The 19,296-nt window shown below is 44.6% G+C and overlaps 1 long non-coding RNA gene across 12 annotated transcripts in view; it reads right to left on the bottom strand.

Annotated features, from left to right (window-relative positions):
- The window catches only part of LOC307181094, a 500,233-nt gene that overhangs the window by 334,783 nt on the left and 146,154 nt on the right, over window positions 1–19,296 (bottom strand). Inside the window, exon 1 of one of the 12 annotated variants that reach the window (XR_013825885.1) lies at window positions 17,822–17,840. The exons of the other annotated variants lie outside the window; for them this stretch is intronic. This is a non-coding gene — a long non-coding RNA (uncharacterized lncRNA). Of the gene's footprint in view, window positions 1–17,821; window positions 17,841–19,296 lie in introns of those variants that run through there. 12 annotated transcript variants of the gene reach the window in all.

Raw genomic sequence — 19,296 nt, 5'->3', positions numbered from 1 at the left:
CAGGAACTGCATTCCAAAACAGAACAGGGTCTCAAATTTAGAAAACCAACTTATGCTTGCTTAAGGGGAAAGGTGAGTTGGGGTGCTGCATAAAACCAGAGATTGAAATGAGCACAGATAAAGTTCCTTAAGCCAAATATGGAATAGACAAGAGCTACTCCTTGCTCAACGAAATGGACTCAACACCGCATATTAAACGCCTAAGAATGTTCCTGACTAGTAAGTATCATAAAACCTATAGATTGCTATGTCTCCGAAAGAGAATCAAGCATGTGTACAGGGGCATAAACACAGCAGTGATAGGACTGGAGAGGTTCGGTGAGCAAATGAAGACCCTTTGAAGTCATATTGCATGGTACCCATTACACGGGTTTCAAATACCCAGGTTTAAGGTATTCTTCCTTCAGCTAAAACATGCATGTGGAACCCAAGTATGATCAACCATGTGAACGGGAGACGTGTTCAAATATGTCTCAGTTTTCCTCCCCTGGTACTCAGGTGCAACATTCCAGACGCTTTACTAACACTCTCCCGACATGGAGAGTCAGTCCCTTTAACCTCCTGTTTGGCCCAGTATGCAATTTCTGTGGAAGATGAACAGGAATAGCGAGAACCAATGAGAGGCTAGCTGGAGGTGTCTGGACGGGCAAATTTAACTCTCATTTCCCACCAGGAAGAGGAATTAACCAAAGGCTCAGCATGCCGGGCCGGAACCAGATTAGGGCCTGAAGCCATCCTGCGGTGTTGCGGCCAGGTCACAAGAAAGCGAGTTGAAGAAAGGAGCTCAGGGGCACTGTAATTCACAAACCTGCAGAGTTATAAATGACAGCTATCGTCCAAAAATAGACTGAAGTAAGGCTGCCAAGAGGACTTGAAAGCGGGGCAGAATTGTAGGAAACCGATTTCAGGAGGTAGACTGGAATTGCATTGAAAGCATAGGAAAAGAGGCAGAACGTCCACAATGATGCACTTGGCCAAAAAGGGCGTATGCGTTTTTTCCTGAATATATTCAGGAAAAAACGCATACGCCCTTTTTGGCCAACCAAGCAGGCTTGCAAAGGAAATCTGCACTACAATGAAGTCTCACTTCCCCCCGGTCAAAAGGGCCATCTCAAAAAAGTGTAAAATCCAGAAAGGCAACAGGCCATTGAGAACTGGGAGCCTTGTTATGCTGATGGGCGGGATGTAAATTGCCAACAGACACTCAGGAGAAGTGTATGGTGTTTCCTGAAACATCTAAAAAACAAAGCAACAGAGCCTAGGACACTTCCACTTATGGTCTTACAGCTTAGGGAAATTAAAATCAAAAAGACACAGCCACCCCAAAGTTTGGGACGCCTCCGTTTACAAGAACCTCGTTTACCGTACAAGTTCAATATCACAGAAAGTGAAAAATGGATAAAGAACTTGTGGTACTTACGTACAATGCAGTATCACTCAGCAATGAAATCTATGTCATCAGGCCCGTAGCAGCATAATGAGTGGATTCAGGTACGATGATTCTAACTGAAATAAGTCACACAGAAAAAGAAACATCATGTGGTTTCAGGTATGATGATTCTAACTGAAATAAGTCACACAGAAAAAGAAACATCATAAGATATCAGTAATACACGGCATGTAAACTTGGCTACACAGGAACTCAGTTACAAAACAGAACAGGGTCTCAAATTTAGAAAACCAACTTATGCTTGCTTAAGGGTAAAGGTGAGTTGGGGTGCTGCATAAAACCAGAGATTGAAATGAGCACAGATAAAGTTCCTTAAGCCAAATATGGAATAGACAAGAGCTACTCCTTGCTCAACGAAATGGACTCAACACCGCATATTAAACGCCTAAGAATGTACCTGACTAGTAAGTATGTTAAAACCTATGGATTGCTATGTCTCCGAAAGAGAATCAAGCATGTGTACAGGGGCATAAACGCAGCAGTGATAGGATTGGAGAGGTTCGGTAAGCAAATGAAGACCCTTTGAAGTCATATTGCATGGTACCCATTCCACGGGTTTCAAATACACAGGTTTAAGGTATTCTTCCTTCACCTAAAACATGCATGTGGAACCCAAGTATGATCAACCATGTGAACGGGAGACGTGTTCAAATATGTCTCAGTTTTCCTCCCATGGTACTCAGGTGCAACATTCCAGACGCTTTACTAACACTCTCCCGACTTGGAGAGTCAGTCCCTTTAACCTCCTGTTTGGCCCAGTTTGCAATTTCTGTGGAAGATGAACAGGAATAGCGACAACCAATGAGAGACTAGCTGGAGGTGTCTGGACGGGCAAATTTAACTCTCATTTCCCACCAGGAAGACGAAATAACCAAAGGCTCAGCATGCCGTGCCGGAACCAGATTAGGGCATGAAGCCATCCTGCGGTGTTGCGGCCAGCTCAAAAGAAAGCGAGTTGAAGAAAGGAGCTCAGGGGCACTGTAATTCACAAACCTGCAGAGTTATAAATGACAGCTATCGTCCAAAAATAGACTGAAGTAAGGCTGCCAAGAGGACTTGAAAGCGGGGCAGAATTGCAGGAAACCGATTTCAGGAGGTAGACTGGAATTGCATTGAAAGCATAGGAAAAGAGGCCGAACGTCCACAATGATGCACTTGGCCAAAAAGGGCGTATGCGTTTTTTCCTGAATATATTCAGGAAAAAACGCATACGCCCTTTTTGGCCAACCAAGCAAGCTTGCAAAGGAAATCTGCACTACAATGAAGTCTCACTTCCCCCCCGGTCAAAACGGCCATGTGAAAAAAGTGTAAAATCCAGAAATGCAGGACAGGCCATGGAGAACTGGGAGCCTTGTTATGCTGATGGGCGGGATGGAAATTGCCAACAACCACTCGGGAGAAGTGTATGGTGTTTCCTGAAACATCTAAAAAACAAAGCAACAGAGCCTAGGGCACTTCCACTTATGGTCCTATAGCTTAGGGAATTTAAAATCAAAAAGACACAGCCACCCCAAAGTTTCGAACGGCTCTGTTTACAAGAACCTCGTTTACAGTACAAGTTCAACATCGCAGAAAGTGAAAAATGGATAAAAAAGTTGTGGTATTTACTTACAAAGCAATATCACTCAGCAATGAAATCTGTGTCATCAGGCCCTTAGCAGCACAATGAGTGGATTCAGGTATGATGATTCTAACTGAAATAAGTCACACAGAAAAAGAAACATCATAAGATATCAGTAATACACGGAATGTAAACTTGGCTACACAGGAATTGCATTCCAAAACAGAACAGGGTCTCAAATTTAGAAAACCAACTTATGCTTGCTTAAGGGGAAAGGTGAGTTGGGGTGCTGCATAAAACCAGAGATTGAAATGAGCACAGATAAAGTTCCTTAAGCCAAATATGGAATAGACAAGAGCTACTCCTTGCTCAACGAAATGGACTCAAAACCCCATATTAAACGCCTAAGAATGTACCTGACTAGTAAGTATCTTAAAACCTATGGATTGCTATGCCTCCAAAAGAGAATCAAGCATGTGTACAGGGGCATAAACGCAGCAGTGATAGGATTGGAGAGGTTCGGTGAGCAAATGAAGACGCTTTGAAGTCATATTGCATGGTACCCATTCCACGGGTTTCAACTACCCAGGTTTTAGGTATTCTTCCTTCAGCTAAAACATGCATGTGGAACCCAAGTATGATCAACCATGTGAATGGGAGACGTGTTCAAATATGTCTCAGTTTTCCTCCCCTGGTACTCGGGTGCAACATTCCAGACGCTTTACTAACACTCTCCCCACTTGGAGAGTCAGCGCCTTTAACCTCCTGTTTGGCCCAGTTTGCAATTTCTGCGGAAGATGAACAGGAATAGCGAGAACCAATGAGAGGCTAGCTGGAGGTGTCTGGACGGGCAAATTTAACTCTCATTTCCCACCAGGAAGAGGAAATAACCAAAGGCTCAGTGTGCCGTGCCGGAACCAGATTAGGGCCTGAAGCCATCCTGCAGTGTTGCGGACAGCTCAAAAGAAAGCGAGTTGAAGAAAGGAGCTCAGGGGCACTGTAATTCACAAACCTGCAGAGTTATAAATGACAGCTATCGTCCAAAATATACTGAAGTAAGGCTGCCAAGAGGACTTGAAAGCGGGGCAGAATTGCAGGAAACCGATTTCAGGAGGTAGACTGGAATTGCATTGAAAGCATAGGAAAAGAGGCAGAACGTCCACAATGATGCACTTGGCCAAAAAGGGCGTATGCGTTTTTTCCTGAATATATTCAGGAAAAAACGCATACGCCCTTTTTGGCCAACCAAGCAAACTTGCAAAGGAAATCTGCACTACAATGAAGTCTCACTTCCCCCCGGTCAAAAGGGCCATCTGAAAAAAGTGTAAAATCCAGAAAGGCAGGACAGGCCATGGAGAACTGGGAGCCTTGTTATGCTGATGGGCGGGATGGAAATTGCCGACAGACACTCCGGAGGAGTGTATGGTGTTTCCTGAAACATCTAAAAAACAAAGCAACAGAGCCTAGGGCACTTCCACTTATGGTCCTATAGCTTAGGGAAATTAAAATCAAAAAGACACAGCCACCCCAAAGTTTCGAACGGCTCTGTTTACAAGAACCTCGTTTACAGTACAAGTTCAACATCGCAGAAAGTGAAAAATGGATAAAGAAGTTGTGGTATTCACTTACAAAGCAATATCACTCAGCAATAAAATCTATGTCATCAGGCCCTTAGCAGCACAATGAGTGGATTCAGGTATGATGATTCTAACTGAAATAAGTCACACAGAAAAAGAAACATCATAAGATATCAGTAATACACGGAATGGAAACTTGGCTACACAGGAACTGAATTACAGAACAGAACAGGGTCTCAAATTTAGAAAACCAACTTATGCTTGCTTAAGGGTAAAGGTGAGTTGGGGTGCTGCATAAAACCAGAGATTGAAATGAGCACAGATAAAGTTCCTTAAGCCAAATATGGAATAGACAAGAGCTACTCCTTGCTCAACGAAATGGACTCAACACCGCATATTAAACGCCTAAGAATGTACCTGACTAGTAAGTATCTTAAAACCTATGGATTGCTATGCCTCCAAAAGAGAATAAAGCATGTGTACAGGGGCATAAACAGAGCAGTGATAGGATTGGAGAGGTTCGGTGAGCAAATGAAGACCCTTTGAAGTCATATTGCATGGTACCCATTACACGGGTCTCAACTCTCCAGCTTTAAGGTATTCTTCCTTCAGCTAAAACATGCATGTGGAACCCAGAGTATGATCAACCATGTGAACGGGAGACGTGTTCAAATATGTCTCAGTTTTCCTCCCCTGGTACTCGGGTGCAACATTCCAGACGCTTTACTAACACTCTCCCGACTTGGAGAGTCAGTCCCTTTAACCTCCTGTTTGGCCCAGTTTGCAATTTCTGCGGAAGATGAACAGGAATAGCGAGAACCAATGAGAGGCTAGCTGGAGGTGTCTGGACGGGCAAATTTAACTCTCATTTCCCACCAGGAAGAGGAATTAACCAAAGGCTCAGCATGCCGGGCCGGAACCAGATTAGGGCCTGAAGCCATCCTGCGGTGTTGCGGCCAGGTCACAAGAAAGCGAGTTGAAGAAAGGAGCTCAGGGGCACTGTAATTCACAAACCTGCAGAGTTATAAATGACAGCTATCGTCCAAAAATAGACTGAAGTAAGGCTGCCAAGAGGACTTGAAAGCGGGGCAGAATTGCAGGAAACCGATTTCAGGAGGTAGACAGGAATTGCATTTCAAGCATAGGTAAAGAGGCAGAACGTCCACAGTGATGCACTTGGCCAAAAAGGGCGTATGCGTTTTTTCCTGAATATATTCAGGAAAAAACGCATACGCCCTTTTTGGCCAACCAAGCAAGCTTGCAATGGAAATCTGCACTACAATGAAGTCTCACTTCCCCCCGGTCAAAAGGGTCATCTGAAAAAAGTGTAAAATCCAGAAAGGCAGGACAGGCCATGGAGAACTGGGAGCCTTGTTATGCTGATGCGCGGGATGTAAATTGCCAACAGACACTCGGGAGAAGTGTATGGTGTTTCCTGAAACATCTAAAAAACAAAGCAACAGAGCCTAGGGCACTGCCACTTATGGTCCTATAGCTTAGGGAAATTAAAATCAAAAAGACACAGCCACCCCAAAGTTTGGGACGCCTCTGTTTACAAGAACCTCGTTTACCGTACAAGTTCAATATCACAGAAAGTGAAAAATGGATAAAGAACTTGTGGTACTTATGTACAATGCAATATCACTCAGCAATGAAATCTAAGTCATCAGGCCCGTAGCAGCATAATGAGTGGATTCAGGTACGATGATTCTAACTGAAATAAGTCACACAGAAAAAGAAACATCATAAGATATCACTAATACACGGAATGTAAACTTGGCTACACAGGAACTGCATTCCAAAACAGAACAGGGTCTCAAATTTAGAAAACCAACTTCTGCTTGCTTAAGGGGAAAGGTGAGTTGGGGTGCTGCATAAAACCAGAGATTGAAATGAGCACAGATAAAGTTCCTTAAGCCAAATATGGAATAGACAAGAGCTACTCCTTGCTCAACGAAATGGACTCAAAACCCCATATTAAACGCCTAGGAATGTACCTGACTAGTAAGTATCTTAAAACCTAGGGATTGCTATGTCTCCGAAAGAGAATCAAGCGTGTGTACTGGGGCATAAATGCAGCAGTGATAGGATTGGAGAGGTTCGGTGAGCAAATGAAGACCCTTTGAAGTCATATTGCATGGTACCCATTCCACGGGTCTCAACTCTCCAGGTTTAAGGTATTCTTCCTTCAGCTAAAACATGCATGTGGAACCCAGAGTATGATCAACCGTGTGATCGGGAGACGTGTTCAAATATGTCTCAGTTTTCATACCCTGGTACTCGGGTGCAACATTCCAGACGCTTTACTAACACTCTCCCGACTTGGACAGTCAGTGCCTTTAACCTCCTGTTTGGCCCAGTTTGCAATTTCTGCGGAAGATGAACAGGAATAGCGAGAACCAATGAGAGGCTAGCTGGAGGTGTCTGGACGGGCAAATTTAACTCTCATTTCCCACCAGGAAGAGGAAATAACCAAAGGCTCAGCGTGCCGTGCCAGAACCAGATTAGGGCCTGAAGCCATCCTGCGGTGTTGCGGCCAGCTCAAAAGAAAGCGAGTTGAAGAAATGAGCTCAGGGTCTCTGTAATTCACAAACCTGCAGAGTTATAAATGACAGCTATCGTCCAAAAATAGACTGAAGTAAGGCTGCCAAGAGGACTTGAAAGCGGGGCAGAATTGCAGGATACCGATTTCAGGAGGTAGACTGGAATTGCATTGAAAGCATAGGAAAAGAGGCAGAACGTCCACAATGATGCACTTGGCCAAAAGGGAATATGCGTTTTTTCCTGAATATATTCAGGAAAAAACGCATACGCCCTTTTTGGCCAACCAAGCAAGCTTGCAAAGGAAATCTGCACTACAATGAAGTCTCACTTCCCCCTGGTCAAAAGGGCCATCAGAATAAAGTGTAAAATCCAGAAAGGCAGGACAGGCCATGGAGAACTGGGAGCCTTGTTATGCTGATGGGCGGGATGTAAATTGCCAACAGACACTTGGGAGAAGTGTATGGTGTTTCCTGAAACATCTAAAAAACAAAGCAACAGAGCCTAGGGCACTTCCACTTATGGTCCTATAGCTTAGGGAAATTAATATCAAAAAGACACAGCAACCCCAAAATTTGGGACGGCTCTTTTTACAGGAATCTCTTCTCCGGCACAAGTTAAATATCCCAGAGAGCAAATAATGGATAAAGAAGTTGCGGTACTTCTGTACAACAGAATACCACTCAGCAATGAAATCTATGTCACCAGGCCCGTACCAGCATAATGAGTGGATTGAGGCACGATGATTCTAAGTGAAATAAGTCACACAGAAAAAGAAACATCATAAGGTATCACTAATACACGGAATGTGAACTTGGCTACACATGAACTGAATTACAAAACAGAACAGGGTCTCAAGTTTAGAAAACCAACTTATGCCTGCTTAAGGGGGAAGGTGAGTTGGGGTGCTGCATAAAAGCAGAGTTTGAAATTAGCACAGATACCGTTCCATAAGCCAAATATGTAATAGACAAGAGCTACCCCTTGCTCAACGAAATGGATTCAACAATGAGGTATCACCTCACACCTGGTAGAATAGGCATCATTGAAAATCTACAAACAAAAAATGCTGGAAAGGGTGTGGAGAAAAGGAACCCTCTTCCACTATTGTTGGGAATATAAATTGATACAGTCATTATGGAGAACAATATGGAATTTCTTAAGAAACTAACAATAGAATTACCATATGATACAGCAATCCCAGTACTGGACATATACCCAGACAAAACCATAAATCAAAAAGAGTCATTCACCGCAATGTTCATTGCATCACTATTTACAATATCGAGGTAATGGAAGCAACCTAAATGCCCACAGACAGACGAATGCATAAAGCTGTGGTACATATATAAAATGGAATATTACTAAGCCATGAAAAGGAATGAAATTGGGTCATTTGTAGAGACGTCGATGGATCTAGAGACTGTCATACAGAGTGAAGTAAGTCAGAAGGAGAAAAACAAATCTTGTATATTCATGCATATATGTGGAACCTAGAAAAACTGTACAGATTAACCATTTTGCAAGGCATAAATAGAGCAACAGATGTAGACAACAAACGTATGGACAACAAGGGGGGAAAGCTGTTGGGGGGGTGGTGGTGGGAGGAGTTGAGAGACTGGGATTGGCATGTATACATTTATATGTATAAAATAGATAACCAATAAGAACCTGCTGTATAAAAATATAAAATAAAATTCAAAATTAAAAAGAAGTAAAATTTAAAAAATAAAACAGAAAAAACAATTATTCCCTGCACATACATGTATTTATATGAATAAATTATTTCCATGCTTATATCTGTAAATACAAAAAAGAGGAATAAAATCTACCTTGAACCAAAAACGAAAAAGAGAAAAAAAACACAGAACCCACCAGTTCCACAGAGGAAAACCGTATCAGGGCACTTGCTCCAGTTGTAAACAATTCTGAAGTTGGTCAGTGGTGGGGAATCGTCTCCCATTCAGCCAGCAGCCCCCACGCAACAAGCGTCCTCATTGCAAAGCTGGGGCACCGTGCCGAGGCATCTGTGAGTAAACGTGAGCTGAGCCCCAGGCCAGTTGCTGCTGAACTATTCCCACCCGTCCCAGGTAAAACACCTGAATATATACAAGGACTTGAAAGCCTAGAGGAAGGGCCATAGAGCCACACGAGTGACAGCATGCCGGCCGACTTGGTGCCTGCAGGCCAGCCAGAATGGTCCTGGCCCTGGGTGCTCTTCTGGAAGATTTCCATTTCCCTGCCTGAGATACCCGTCCTGTCCCTGCCCCCACTGCTTTTTTCCTTCCTCACCTCTGCCCAGGGAGAAATTCCAGCAGCAGGTATGGGTGACACATCCTCTTCTTTAGCAGGTGGCAGCCTGGCAACTGCTGCAGAAAGTCCAGCAGAGCCCCACTCACACTGGGCCACCCACAAAGCCGTGGCCTCTCACTCCCTCCCACCAGCCCAGCCCCGAGACTGCTGACAGGGCAGAGAAAATGGCGTCAGGCACGGCTGCAGGGGCTCTTGCTGCCTGGAGTGGTATTTATATTGATCTCAACCCAGGCACACCTGGGGAGGGCTGGCCGGCACGGTAAGGCTGCCCAGGTCAGCCAATCATCACCCCTCAGGGGCTCACAGTTGCAGAAAATGGAACTTGCTGAACCGGCCAGGTCCAAGGAACAGGTGTGGGCTCCTGAGAGTCAGGATAGACAAGGGGCTGCAGCTTTGGCTTGTTTTCTAATCATTTTATCTGGCCCATGAGTGGGAGACAACTTCAAGAAAACCCTCTCCTAATGAGAGGAACCCAGGAGTCAGGGAGAGGAGGGGTGGGTCGTGGTTGGAGACAGAGGCCTGGTGCCCCGGGTGCAGTGGAAGTCTCTGGAAGACCAGGTGGAGGGAGGCCTCACGGAGTGATGCCCAGGGTCACAGACCTGTCGCAGCTGCTGTTTGTTAGTTCAAGTCCTGCTCTGAGGTGCTCTGTGTCAGCTCTGAGCGACAGGTGAGCTGGGGGTGCTCTGCAATGAGGGCTATGTGCACGGTTCCTGTGTGCCCAGCCCTGCCACGGTACCTGCAAGGGTAGCTCTGTATCCTGGGAGGGGCCTGACCACGAGAGCCCCATGGGCTGGGGTGGGGGTGGGGTACCTGCCCAGGTGAGCTCCATATTCTGGGATTGGTCTGACCACGAGAGCCCCATGGGCTGCTGGGGACCTGGTAAAGGATGTCAGGACAGTCAGTGAAGCCACCGAGGATATACCTCCAGTTGCTCCTAATTCCTACACCCTGCTGGTCATTCTACCAACCACCAGGACATGGTATTCTGTATTAGTCTTCAATGATGCCTTCTTTTGTATTCCATTAGTCCCAGAGTCACAAGAAATTTTGGCTTGTGAGTGGCAGGACTCAACATACAACTAAAACAATACTTCCGGGCCGTCTGGCCCCAAGGGTGCAAAAATTCCCACACCATCTTTGGGGAAAGCTTAGCTAAAGACCTAAAAGTTCTACCTCTGGAAAAGGAAACCCTCCTTCAATATGCAGACGACATTCTGATCACCAGCCCTACTAAGGAGGCCTCTGAACTACCAAGCCAATAAAGGATAGAAGTTGTCCAAGAAAAAGCTCAAATATCACAGACTGCGGTGACCTGCCTGGGCTTCATTCTCACAGAAGGTCAGAGAAGCCCATCCCAGGAAAGGGAAGAAACCATTTTCAGCCTTACCCCTTTCTAAAACTAGAAGACAGCTTAGGGGTTCCTGGGGAGGCCAGGGTTTGCTGCTTCTGGATCCCTAACTACAGTCTACTAGCTGGGCCTCTATATGAAACACTGAAAGGAAAAGATGATGATCCTTTTGAATAGAATCCAGAAGTGGCCTTTCAAGAATGGAAAGAGCAGTCAATTCAGACCCTTGCCCTGGAACTCCCTAATTTAGCTAAACCCTTTGACCTTTACATTCCCGGTGAAAGGTGAATTGCCATTGGAGAATTAGTGCAAAAACTGGGACCACTTGAAATGGAACAATGCAAGAATGCCATCCAGGTAGGATAAACTACAGTCACTAAGGGGCTTGGCCCACTGCCACATCTGGCCAAGATACTGGCGGTATCTAAAAACCTGGAAATCAGCAGCCCAAAAGGCCACCTCCCTCCTAAGGGAAAAGGACCCCACGTGGTGATCCTAACCACCAACCATGCCCTGAAGTTGCAGGGTTCGCTCCGTGGGCACACCGACCTCGAGTGAGGAGGCCCTCCAACTCCAACATCCAGAGAGATAACCGGGGGCAACAGGGCACCATGACGACTCGTGTGAACATCACTTGACCTGGAGTTTCTCTCATAAAACAACAAGAGTGTGTCCCAAAAGAGTAGACTACTGCTTGCAGGACTTACTGCACCCAGAGGGGAGCTAATAATCTTGGCGGGGGAACAGTATACCACACTGTCACCATAGAAAAGCCTACAGACACCGTGATGATGGTGGCCAATAAGACCGGCTGGACTCCTGTTTACTTCAAAAGGCTGTTGACTCAGTAGCCATCATGGTCCTTGGTCACCACTGACCCTGGACTGTCTGGGAGTTGAGCGGGCAGGGCTCTGACACCTGGTGCTGTTTGTACGTTAATTCAGGGGCCTAATTGAAGAAAGCACAGACTACTGGTCAGAGCATCTAGGCTGGCAGAGACGGTCAGCCTTAGGTGGCCGAACAAATGTGGGGCGGGGTGAAACCGGCCCCCACAGCGTCTCTGCACATCTCTTTCCTGGACCCTTAAAGGTCATTAGAATCTATAACACTTCCAATGCTGGTGCTCAGGTGGACGAGCAGGGAGGCAGGGGTCCTGGGGACAATCAACGTCACCGGGAGGCTGCTGGGGAGAAGCTCTGACCCTCGCCCCAGGGTATGAGGGCTCCCAACTCAGCACTCAGCAGTTACAGAAGAAGGGTCTGCACCCTCAGCACTCCAAGAATGAGGAACGGGACAAAAGGCAGAGGAGGGGTTTGTCCCCAGCAAAGCCCATTAAAAATCCCTGGGAGATAAAAATAGAATCTGGGCAATAAAGTCAAGTCTAACCTTTTTTATCCTTTGTGCTTTGTCTAATTTCACGTGCTCCTAGGGTCCCGCATGCAGAGGTTCCACACCCAGCACTTCAGACCAGATTTCCTAGTGCAGAATGGCTGGGTCGACACCTCAGCTCCTGGGGCCCAGTGCAGACTCCACGATATAGAGCCTGAGCTACAGCCAACCCGGCCCTCGAGAGCTCCGCCGCCTCCCTCCCTCCCACTGACTCTGACAGGATCTCTACACAGCAGCCCAGCCCACAGCCCACGGGGTAGTGCATGCTCTCACCTCTCCATTCTCTGATCAAAATATAAAGTTTCCTTTGCTTGTGAACCAAACTCAGTCTCGATCTGTTGGCCCCAATGACACTGGGCAGGGGGACACTTGTTGGGGTCCACTCTGGAGGATCAGTAACAGAAATTGAGACTATTGTAACCTCAATGAACAGATGTGTGAGCCAAACTGTAGTTAACATAGAACAGTGTATAAGGCTCGGGTAAAATAAGATGTTTTTAACACTTCCATTTGATATTTCCATCACTTTTTATAAGCAAGTTCAGTGAAAAGGTTTGTCTTATTTGTCAGGTCAATATTAGAGAAACGAAGTGATTTCTTTCCAAGGATGTACAGCTAATAATCTTGGTTAAACCTTCAATCTTGTTTTAAATGCTTTTCCATTGAAAATGATACCTCTCTTTCAGCTCCCCCATTTCTGAGAAGTATAAAATCTTATAATTTATTATTACCAAAGGGGAAAGGTGGGAGGAGGGATAAATTAACAGTTTGGAATGAACACATACACACTGCTATGTATAAAATAGATCATCAACAAGGAACTACTGTATAGCACAGGGAACTACACTCAACATTTTGCAATAACCTATAAGGGGAAATAATCTGAAAAAGAATAGATATTTTTATTGACATCATCTATCAATGACAGTTAAAGTGTAGCCTAAGGGAAGCTGGTGGTGAGTGCTTCTGACCCTGAAGACTTCAATCATCTAAAGTTTGGACTCTGCCTACTTCCCAAGGCCCTTAATGAACATATGTGTAGCTGTAGCTTAAAAACTTCCCCAGTTTGGGTTTCGGGGAGACACTGATTTTGAAAAAGCCCTGGTGTTCTCCTTACATGAATGGGACTCTTCCTACTGCTAAAACATGTCTGTCACACCCAGAGGATGGTATACCATCTGATCGGGAAGAGTTTGGAAAAGGCATCTCATCTCCTCATCTCCTGGTGCTCGGGTTCACACCTCCAGCGTCTTTACTAACAGTCTCCCCACTTGGAGATGTCAGCACTGTCAACATCCTGTTGCGTACAGTTTGGAATTTGTCCAGAGGATGAAGCGGAAGGATGAGGAACAATGAGAGACAAGTCCTAGGTGTTCAGACAGGCACATGTCACTCTAATTTCCAATCAGGAAGACGAATTGACCAAAGGCTAGGGTTGCCCATGGAAACAGTATAGGGCTTGAGGAAATCCCGCTGCTTTGTGGCCAGTTCCCATAAACACAAGTTGAACAATGGAACTCAGGGGCAGTAAAATTCACAAAACTGCAGAGTTGAAAATATCCATCACTGAAAAATGTCTTGAGGAAAGTCAGAGAAAAGGACTTGTAAGCAAGGGAGAATGGCAGGAAAGGGATTTGAGGAGGTAGAAAGGACTCGCCATTAAGCACAAGAAAAGGAGCTGAACATTGCCAACATTGCAGTTGGCCAAAAAGGGTGTATGCGTTCTTTTCTGTATATATTCAAGAAAAGGGCATACACTTTTTTAGCCAACCAAACAGGTGGGCACTGGAAGTCAATACTACAAAAGATATCACTTCGCATCAGTCAGAAGAGCCATCCTCATAAAGCGTAAACAACAGAAATGCAGGACAGGGCAACGAGAAGAGGGAGCCCTGTGAGACTTATAGTGGAAATGTATATTGCCAACGGCCATTCTGGAGAAGTGTATTGTGTTTACTAAAGCATCTAAAAAATGAGCTACAGAGCATAGGGCACTTGCACTCATGGGCGTATATCTTGGGAAAAACAAAAATCGAGAGGACACAGGCACCCCAATGTTTACCCCCTCTCTGTTTAAAAGATCCTCGACTAGGATATAACTTAAATGTCTCTGGAGGGAAAAAATGGATAGAGATGTGGTACTTAGGTAGAGTGGAATATTATTCAGCCTGGAAATCAATGAAATATGGCCAGTTGTAACGACTCCGGAGGAGTTACGTATGATCATTCTAAGTGACAGAATTCAAAAAGAAAAAGACACATATCATAAGATATCACTTAAAGGTGGAATCCAAAATGGCTACACATGAAATAAATTACAAAACAAAAACATAGTCAAATATGTAGAAAACACGCATAAGGCTGCTAAACGGGAAAGGTGGGGAGGGGTGAGGCATCATCCAGGAGGTTGAAATTAGCAAAGATACCATTCCAAATACCAAACTGATAATCAACAAGGCCTACACGGTAGCTAAAAGAACTGCACTCAGCACACTCAAGTCACCGGAAAAGAATATATACGACTGGTAAGAATCTGAAAAAGAATTTATTGATGTCTCTCTGTACGTGAATCAAGTGGATGTACAGCAGCAAGAAACAGAGCTTTGAAAATCAGCTGTAACCAATATAGTAATAAATTGAAAAAAATAAACGACAGAGAGACAGAGAAAACCTCTTACAACTTTTCCTCAGGGACGGTGATGCAACATGGATTGAACACATCTAGACCCACAGCAGGATGAGACATAAGGCTGGAAACTGTTTGCGCTAAGAGAAATGTGAGGTTGGGTGAGGAAATGCACACCCTTTAAAGTAATACTACCTGGTACCCATTCAATGGGTCCCAAATCTGCAGGTTCAAGGGATCTTCCTACAGCTAAAACATGCATGGAAAACCCAGAGGACTGTACACCATGTGATCGGGAGATGTGTCTAAAATGCACCTCATTTATCCTCTCCTGGTGCTCCTGTTCACCATTCCAGCCACGCTACTTAGAATCTCCCCACTTGGAGAATCAGCACATTTAAACTTCTGTTTCACACATTTTGCAAATTATGAGGAGGATGAACGGGAAGAGGGGGAACCAATGAGAGAAGAGTTGTAGGGGTTTGGACGGGCACATATCACTCTAATTTCCCATTAAGAATAAGAATTAAAGAAAGGCTCAGCCTGCCTCGCCAGAGCCAAAATAGGGCCTGAAGCAATCCTGCGGGTTTGAGGCCAGCTCACAAAAGAGCAACTTAAACAATGGAGCTCAGGGTCACTGCAATTCACAAACCTGCAGAGTTATAAATGAAAACTAACGTCCAAAAATATGTTGAGGTAAGGCAAAGAAGAGGATCTGAATGCAAGACAGAATTGCAAGAAACAGATTTCAAGAGATAGATTGGACTCGTCTTTAACGCACATGAAAAGCGGCAGAATTTCGACAATGATGCAGTTGGCCCAAAAGGGCGTATGCGTTTTTTCCTGATTATATCCAGGAAAAAACGCATACGCACTTTATGGGCAACGAAGCAAGCAAGCAATGCAAATGTGCACAACAAAGAAGTCTCACTTCCCACCGGTCAAAAGGGCCATCCTAAAAAATTGTAAAAACCAGAAATGCAGGACAGGCCATGGAGAACAGGGAGCCTTTATACGCTGATGGGCAGTGTGTGAACTGCCGAGAGCCACTCTGGAGAAGTGTATGGTGGTTCCTAAATCATCTAAAAAACAGAGCTACAGAGCATAGGACACTTCCAATCATGGGAGTATATCTAGGGAAGTCTAAAAATCAACAAGACACAAGCACACCACAGTTTAGGGCTACTCTGTTTACAAGAACCTCAACTTCAGTACACCTTAAATATCCCAGGAAAGAGAACAATGGATAAAGAAGATGTGGTACTTATGTACAATGGAATATCTCTTCACCATGAAATCAATGTAATAAGGCTAGTAGAAGGATAAAGAGTGGATTTAGGTCCGATAATACTACTTGAAATAAGTCAAACAGAAAAAGAAACATATCATAAGATATCACTTATAGAGGGAGGGTAAATATGGCTGCACAAGAAATGAATTACAGAACAGAACAGTGTCTCACATTTAGAAAACACACTTATGTCAGCTTAAGGGGAAAGGAGAGGTGGGGTGATGCATAAAACCAGAGTTTGAAATTAGCACAGATACCGTTCAATAAACCAAATAGGTATTAGACAAGATCTACACCTTGCTCAATGAACAGGCCTCAACACACCCTATACACCGCAGAGAAATATATCTGAGGAATAAGAATCTTAAAACCCATGTATTGATATATCTCCATAAGGGAATCAAGTGTGTGCAGAGCGGCACAAACACAGCAGTGAAAAGGAGCTAAACCCCATTATAGAAATAAATTTTAAAAACAAAACGCTGAAACAATGAAAGAGAGAAAAATTCTTACAAAATTCGCTCAGGGGCTGTGATGCAACCTGGATTGACCACATATAAACCCACAGCTGGATAAGACATAAGGCTGGACACTTGGGGCTGACAGGATTGGTGAGCTTTGGTGAGCAACTGCCGAAAGTTTAATGCAATACTTCATGCTACTCAGTCCAAGGGTCCCAACACTCCAGGTTGAAGGGAATCTTCCTACAGCTAAACCATGCTTGGGAAACCCAGCGACTGGTATACCATATGATCGGGAAAGGTTTCTAAAACGCACCTCATTTTTCCTCTCCTGGGGCTCCGGATCGACATTCCAGCCGCTTTACTAACAACATCCCCACATGGAGTCAATGCCTTTAAGTTCTGGTATCGCACAGTCTGCAGTTAGTGCAGAGGATGAATGGGAATAGGGGGAACCAGTGAGAAACTAGCTGTAGCGGTTTCAATGGGCACATGTCACTCTAATATCACATCAGTAAGAAGAATTAACCAAAGGCACAGCAAGGTGCCCCAGAAGAAAAATAGGGCTTCAAGGAATCCTGTGGTTATGGGGCAAGACCACAAAAATAAGAGCTAAAAAATGGAGCTAAGGGCCACTGCAATTCAAAAACCTGCAGAGTTATAAAGGCCAACTATTTTTAAAAAATATATTGAGGTAAGGCTATGAAGAGGCATTGAAAGCAAGGCAGAATTGCAGGAAACCGATTTCAGGAGGTAGACAGGAATTGCATTGAAAGCATATGAAGAGAGTCAGAAACTCGACAATGATGCACTTGGCCAAAAAGGGCGTATGCGTTTTTTCCTGAATATATTCAGGAAAAAACGCATACGCACTTTTTGGCCAACCAAGCAAGCTTGCAAAGGAAATCTGCACTACAATGAAGTCTCACTTCCCCCCGGTCAAAAGGGCCATCTGAAAAAAGTGTAAAATCCATAAAGGCACGACAGGCCATGGAGAACTGGGAGCCTTCTTATGCTGATGGGCGGGATGTAAATGGCCAACAGCCACTCTGGAGAAGTGTATGGTGTTTCCTGAAACATCTAAAAAACAAAGCAACAGAGCCTAGGGCACTTCCACTTATGGTCCTATAGCTTAGGGAAATTAAAATCAAAAAGACACAGCCACCCCAAAGTTTGGGACGGCTCTGTTTACAAGAACCTCGTTTACGGTACAAGTTCAATATCACAGAAAGTGAAAAATGGATAAAGAACTTGTGGTACTTACGTACAATGCAATATCACTCAGCAATGAAATCTATGTCATCAGGCCCGTAGCAGCATAATGAGTGGATTCAGGTATGATGATTCGAACTGAAATAAGTCACACAGAAAAGAAACATCATAAGGTATCACTAATACACAGAATGTGAACTTGGCTACACATGAACTGAATTACAAAACAGAACAGTGTCTCAAGTTTAGAAAACCAACTTACGCTTGCTTAAGGGGGAAGGTGAGGTGGGGTGCTGCATAAAACCAGAGATTGAAATGAGCACAGATAAAGTTCCTTAAGCCAAATATGGAATAGACAAGAGCTACTCCTTGCTCAACGAAATGGACTCAACACCCCATATTAAACGCCTAAGAATGTACCTGACTAGTAAGTATCTTAAAACCTATGGATTGCTATGTCTCCAAAAGAAAATCAAGCGTGTGTACAGGGGCATAAACGCAGCAGTGATAGGATTGGAGAGGTTCGGTGAGCAAATGAAGACCCTTTGAAGTCATATTGCATGGTACCCATTCCACGGGTCTCAACTCTCCAGGTTTAAGGTATTCATCCTTCAGCTAAAACATGCATGTGGAACCCAGAGTATGATCAACCATGTGAACGGGAGACGTGTTCAAATATGTCTCAGTTTTCCTCCCCTGGTACTCGGGTGCAACATTCCAGACGCTTTACTAACACTCTCCCGACTTGGAGAGTCAGTCCCTTTAACCTCCTGTTTGGCCCAGTTTGCAATTTCAGCGGAAGATGTACAGGAATAGGGAGAACCAATGAGAGGCTAGCTGGAGCTGTCTGGACGGGCAAATTTAACTCTAATTTCCCACCAGGAAGACGAATTAACCAAAGGCTCAGCATGCCGGGCCGGAACCAGATTAGGGCCTGAAGCCATCCTGCGGTGTTGCGGCCAGCTCAAAAGAAAGCGAGTTGAAGAAAGGAGCTCAGGGGCACTGTAATTCACAAACCTGCAGAGTTATAAATGACAGCTATCGTCCAAAAATAGACTGAAGTAAGGCTGCCAAGAGGACTTGAAAGCGGGGCAGAATTGCAGGAAACCGATTTCAGGAGGTAGACTGGAATTGCATTGAAAGCATAGGAAAAGAGGCAGAACGTCCACAATGATGCACTTGGCCAAAAAGGGCGTATGCGTTTTTTCCTGAATATATTCAGGAAAAAACGCATACGCCCTTTTTGGCCAAACAAGCAAGCTTGCAAAGGAAATCTGCACTACAATGAAGTCTCACTTCCCCCCGGTCAAAAGGGCCATCTGAAAAAAGTGTAAAATCCAGACAGGCAGGACAGGCCATGGAGAACTGGGAGACTTGTTATGGTGATCGGCGGGATGAAAATTGCCAACAGACACTCGGGAGAAGTGTATGGTGTTTCCTGAAACATCTAAAAAACAAAGCAACAGAACCTAGGGCACTTCCACTTATGGTCCTATAGCTTAGGGAAATTAAAATCAAAAAGACACA

Source organism: Stenella coeruleoalba, assembly GCF_951394435.1.
Source record: "Stenella coeruleoalba genome assembly, contig: scaffold_57, whole genome shotgun sequence".
Lineage (NCBI taxonomy): Eukaryota > Metazoa > Chordata > Mammalia > Artiodactyla > Delphinidae > Stenella > Stenella coeruleoalba.
This window is presented reverse-complemented; position numbering and strand designations above follow the sequence as displayed.